The 6,000-nt window shown below is 34.1% G+C and overlaps 1 long non-coding RNA gene across 1 annotated transcript; it reads left to right on the top strand.

Moving 5' to 3' along the window:
- Window positions 1-362: 362 nt before the first annotated feature.
- LOC149623075 (uncharacterized) lies at window positions 363-2,980 on the top strand. The gene is made up of 4 exons (XR_016374694.1): window positions 363-512; window positions 2,100-2,171; window positions 2,246-2,620; window positions 2,684-2,980. It is a non-coding gene; the product is annotated as an uncharacterized LOC149623075 (long non-coding RNA).
- The last annotated feature ends 3,020 nt before the right edge of the window (window positions 2,981-6,000 follow it).

Below are 6,000 nucleotides of genomic sequence, written 5' to 3'. Positions count from 1 at the left end.
CTCGTGCCTCCAGAGAGAATTTAGAAGGGGAGTGGAAGACTCTATTAAACGTGATGAAGCCCAAACAAGTTGTCGCGTTGAGCTTTTTGGGGTAGGCGAGTTTCCGGTCACATGTTCTAAAATCTCTCTGTTACAAACGCTGGCGATCTTTAAACGGAAGCTCCGGCTACACCTGAACTAACTACAAAATTCTGGCTATCTGGCACCAAGCCCTAGCCTAGTCCCGGACCCAGAGCAAAATAAAAAAAAAAAAATACCGGAAATCGACCTGCCTAGCCCTAGATAACGTTTAGCAGACGACGTTGCGCTAGATTCCAAACCACCCCTTCCACTCCCCTTCTAAATTCTCTTTGGTGCCTCCAGATTTTTAGCTATAAAAAGACGTTGTGGACGGTTGGTATTCACAGTGTCGTTCGGATTCGGTTTTATCGCTTTTATTGTTTTTATCGCTTTTATTATTTTAATTTATAAATTTTAAAGTTCAGTTTTAATTGCGATGAACGGGGCATGAGGTAAGTAAAGATTAAAGTTAGCGAAAAAGCAAAAAGCTGCGGTTATGGCAGTAAAAACTTATAATTATTAGCCATATTGTTTAATGTGTTATATTATCCACTTGTCACTCCTCCCACTAGTCCTGGAAATTCTTTCATTAATTAATTACCTTCAAGCCCTTTGTTAGTTTAAATCTTAAATTAGTTAAGACTATTCCTAAATTTAATTAATTGCCTTCAAGCCCTTTGTTCGTTTAAATCTTAAATTAGTTTAAGACTATTCCTAAATTTAATTAATTACCTTCAAGTCCTTTGTTCGTTTAAATCTTAAATTAGTTTAAGACTATTCCTAAATTTAATTAATAGAGCTATCTCAGAAGGCTTAGTGTGACGTCACCCATGCTATTTGCCCATAGAACTAAAGCGGTACCAAACATGGCCGCCAACTGCCAAAGCTAAACGGTGACGTTTTACCTAGGCACTGACGTCATAACTGAGATAGCTCTATTGCCTTCAAGCCCTTTGTTCGTTTAAATCTTAAATTAGTTTAAGACTATTCCTAAATTTAATTAATTGCCTTCAAGCCCTTTGTTCGTTTAAATCTTAAATTAGTTTAAGACTATTCCTAAATTTAATTAATTGCCTTCAAGCCCTTTGTTCGTTTAAATCTTAAATTAGTTTAAGACTATTCCTAAATTTAATTAATTACCTTCAAGCCCTTTGTTCGTTTAAATCTTAAATTAGTTTAAGACTATTCCTAAATTTAATTAATTACCTTCAAGCCCTTTGTTCGTTTAAATCTTAAATTAGTTTAAGACTATTCCTAAATTTAATTAATTGCCTTCAAGCCCTTTGTTCGTTTAAATCTTAAATTAGTTAAGACTATTCCTAAATTTAATTAATTGCCTTCAAGCCCTTTGTTCGTTTAAATCTTAAATTAGTTTAAGACTATTCCTAAATTTAATTAATTGCCTTCAAGCCCTTTGTTCGTTTAAATCTTAAATTAGTTTACTACTATCGAATTATTCGATTGAATACCGAACCAAATAATTCGATAAGCCCATTTTCACTATTCGATTCGAATATCGAATACCGAACCGACTATTCGGTTAAAGTTCGACTACCATAAATTTAGGTCCTTGGCACTAGAGAGACTCACCTTATTTTAAAAAATCTCATCCCAATTTTATTTGCCTCCTATCAAAAACTACCAGCAAGTGCGTAGGAAAATTTTAAGGAATACTTGACCACCAATGAGGAGAGGTATTTTGAAATTTAGGAGCTTCTAAATGTTCTTCTCCTTGCTTTGTATTGACTATTAGCGAATATTAGGGTTACAACCCGATTAACCGCGAATAGTTGGCCTAGTATTCGCGAATATTAGGATTAAATATTCGCGGTTACTAGGCTTAACTATTCGCGATTAATCTGGAAGGAAAAAAAATTACCAAGGCCCAACTATTCGGTATTTGATAAGGAAAATTTTTTGGTATTCGATAACCGGTTCGATACCCGAAAAGTGGTATTCGCACACCCCTAAATACGCGACCAACAACAAAATAGATGTGTAGGCCTATTTATTTTTAACAACTGACTTCTTTTTATTAGGTCAGGAAAGGGGCCAAGGTTGAGCGCAACCTCAGAAACATCACGCTGGACAAGATTGAAAGACGGTTTGGAGTAAGAATATTGTGCGAAGTGACCTACCTAATTAATTAAATACTTATGCTTTCTTAATTCTTCCTTCATTATAGGCGGACTCTTTCCGGAATCAAATTCCGTCTGTATATGATGAACAAGGAGTGGCCGGATTGTGCCTCTACAACTTAGCCATCACTGATGACTATTGTCAATTGGCAATGGACCATAATGCGAAACCCCCGTCGCTATTTTTAATTTTTTTAATTAATTTTTAATTAATTTTAAATTTTTTAATTAATTTTAAATTTTTTAATTAATTTTTAAATTAATTTTTAATTAATTTTTAAATTAATTTTTAATTAATTTTAAATTTTTAAATTAATTTTTAATTAATTTTAATTTTTTAAATAAATTTTTTAAATTTTTAAATTAATTTTTAATTAATTTTAAAAAAAATGATGCGACGGTTAACATATCTGCCTTCAAAAGTAAATTTTAAATTTTCTACTCCTCATTAAATTAATTATTTACCTAATCATCATTAATTACAGATAAATTTCTTAAAATCTGCCAAGAAAGACCACCCATCGACCTTACGTTCGAAAACTTTGATTTTGTTAATTAAATTTTAATTTTTTAAATTTTTAAATTAATTTTTAATTAATTTTAAAACTTATGGGACTTTATTTATTCTTATTGTTTAATATTAATTTTTATTAATAACTAATTTGTTTGTACAACTTTTTTCTTATTGTTTAATATTAATATTAATTATGGTTCACTTTGAACTCAGTTTTTGCAAAATATATTTCCTAAAATATTTGCCATAATAAAATGTTTTTATCGAATCCAGTTTGTGTCTGATTATTTTTCGTTAGTCATTATTTTGGAAACCCTTTAAATTCTACGTTTCAATGTCGCGCTCAAAAGTCAGGTGAAAGTACCACGTGATCGAGTAGCTCTGTCGTCCGCTACATCGTAGGCTACATGGGTAACACCTCCGCCCTCGATTTAGCAGAACAGAATCCCAACAGAATGAGGAGAATAAAAAAGGTTAAGCGAAAATTCTTCTGGATCCTAAGGACATCCCCGTATCTCTAGTAGACACAGAGTTATGGGCCAGCAAAGTATAGTCTAATGCATTTCCTATGGAGGGGTTTGTTTCTTTACGTTTTGCTTAATTACTTGGCCCCTGTTTGTCGTAGCCCAAAGTTTTTAGTATGGTTAGATGGGGGGCAAATTGGGCTATAACATACTCAAAGGACATCCCCGTATCTCCAGTAAAAAAAGAGTTACGAGGCTGCAAAGTTTATTTTCAAAAATCAAAAGTAACCTCCTAACAATAAGTGAGACAAAAAATAAGTTGACGACGATATTGAGGTAGCCTCAAGTTTAAAGTATCCTTGTATGGGGAGCAAAGAGTACTATAACATATCCAAAGGAGATCCCCGTATCTCTAATAGAACGAGAGTTATGAGCCTACAAAGTTCAGTGCTAAAATCATAAGTAACATAGCAAATATAAGTGAGACGATACCATACGTTGACGAACATTTTGCTTAATATCTCGGCCCCTGTTTGTCGTAGCCTTATGTTCTTGGTATGGTTGGATGGGGGACAAATTGGACTATAACATACTCAAAGGACATCCCCGTATCTGTAGTAGAAACAGAGTTACGAGCCAGCAAAGTATAGTCTAAAGCACTTCCTATGGAGGGGTTTGTTTCTTTACGTTTTGCTCAATTACTCGGTCCCTGTTTACTCGATCCCCAAGTTTTTACAATGGTTGGATGGGGGGTAAATATGTCTATAACATACTCAAAGGACATCGTCGTAGCACTAGCAGAACATGAGTTACGAACACCCAAAATCGGGTCTAACGCATTTCCTATGGAGGGGTTTGTTTCTTTACGTTTTGCTTAATTACTCGGCCCCTGTTTGTCGGAGCCCAAAGTTTTTAGTATGGTTAGATGGGGGACAAAGTGGGCTATAACATACTCAAAGGACATCCCCGTATCTCTAGTAGAAACAGAGTTACGAGGCTGCAAAGTTGGGTCTAAAATGCAATTCCTATGGAGGGGTTATTTGTTCACGTTTTGCTTAATCACTCGGCCTGTATTTTCGATCAAAAATAAGCCCATATCGGGGCATTCCATGCGATTTCGACCAGTGATGTCACCATGGGTCAATCGATTTTTTTCAAATTTGGTACACCATTAGATACCATTAAGAAACTAAGGGTTCCAAGTTTTTAGCTTAAAATATTGAGAACTTTTTTGAATAATGCCAATTTTTCAAAAACCCACTATTTTTTAAAAAAATTCTTTCATTTCTGGACCCTTTTACTTAAGGTGCCATAACTTCTGTTCTATTAATTTTTTCCGAACACAATTTAGCAGCCTTGCGCAGTAAAGCAAGGGCTATTCAACGGTGAAATCAGCGAGGTTCTATCACGAAGCATTGTGAAGTTATTAAAAATATAAAATGAAAATTATTTTTTCGTGGGGTTCCATTCCAGGCGGGTTTTGGTCATGTGGACAAGTGATATATTGGAATATTTTACCATCGTTAGATACCTCTTGGAGAGATCTTTAAAATGAGATCTTAAAAAAAACATGGTTTTTCTTAGTTTTGATTTTAAAGACCAAAATCAAATTTCTTGATTTTGATACATTTTGAGATTTTATTTTTTTAACATTGGCAACAATGGCAATAAAAATATCTGAAATTGAGGTAGTTAGAAGAGCGCACGAGACACGCAATTCGCGAGAAAAAAAACTTTCACCCCCGCCCCCCTCAAATGATAGGCATTTGAACTTTAAGAAGAAATATTTGGCTCAGAGGTCGAAAAATTGAATTAAGGGCCTCGTGGAAAATATCGTCTTTTTTCACAGAGAAATTGTTTTATTTCGAAAAAGGGTGCAGTACCAAGCCGATGTACTAGTTTGGATCATAAATGCCTGCAACATATTGAGCAACTGATTCGCCAAAATTAAAGATTTCTTCCTTACAAACGAAGATGCTCTTCCAGCACGAATTGAGCTTGCAAGAAAAAAAACGTGAGGAAGCGAGCTCTCACATCGCGAGGAGTAAGTTTAGTACTTTCCTTCCATTTATCACCGAAATACAAATGGACAATAATGGTATCTCATACTACGCCACATACCTATCTAACCAAAACTAGCACTATCCGTAATAAGAACGAAATAAATTTTTTTATGATAACGCCATTTATTTCTAATGCGCTGAAGTTAATTAAAGGGCAGTTTCACTCTAGATTTTTATTTTCATTCGAAAGACCACATAATAGGATGTTATATATGTATGGACAACAACGCAGTCAGATACCAAATATTACATGCTACGATCAATTAAGTTAATTTAGCCTAAGCCTACTACTAATATAAAATAGAATAACCAGACAATGAGGTACTGTAGTGTATGAAATCCTTTCGTATTGCAAAGTGTGATTTTCAAGATTTCGTATTACAAAGTATCATTTTCAAGATTTCGTATTGCAAAGTATGATTTTCAAGATTTCGTATTGCAATTTAATTAGCCTTGCTCTCGAATTCGCGCTTTTATTAGTACGAGAGCTTTTCCCTAGTACACTGCCGAGTGGGAGGGGGGGTGAAAGTATTTTTTTCTCGCGAATTGCGTGTCTCGTGCGCTCTTCTAACTACCTCAATTTCAGATATTTTTATTGCCATTGTTGCCAATGTTAAAAAAATAAAATCTCAAAATGTATCAAAATCAAGAAATTTGATTTTGGTCTTTAAAATCAAAACTAAGAAAAACCATGTTTTTTTTAAGATCTCATTTTAAAGATCTCTCCAAGAGGTATCTAACGATGGTAAAATATTCCAATA

This window comes from Phalangium opilio, unplaced genomic scaffold (genome assembly GCF_054372755.1).
Source record: "Phalangium opilio isolate 3A_F unplaced genomic scaffold, DU_Popi_V2 ptg000113l_1, whole genome shotgun sequence".
Lineage (NCBI taxonomy): Eukaryota > Metazoa > Arthropoda > Arachnida > Opiliones > Phalangiidae > Phalangium > Phalangium opilio.
Note: the sequence above shows the minus strand (reverse complement) of the source record. Positions and strands in the feature narration are given on the sequence as shown.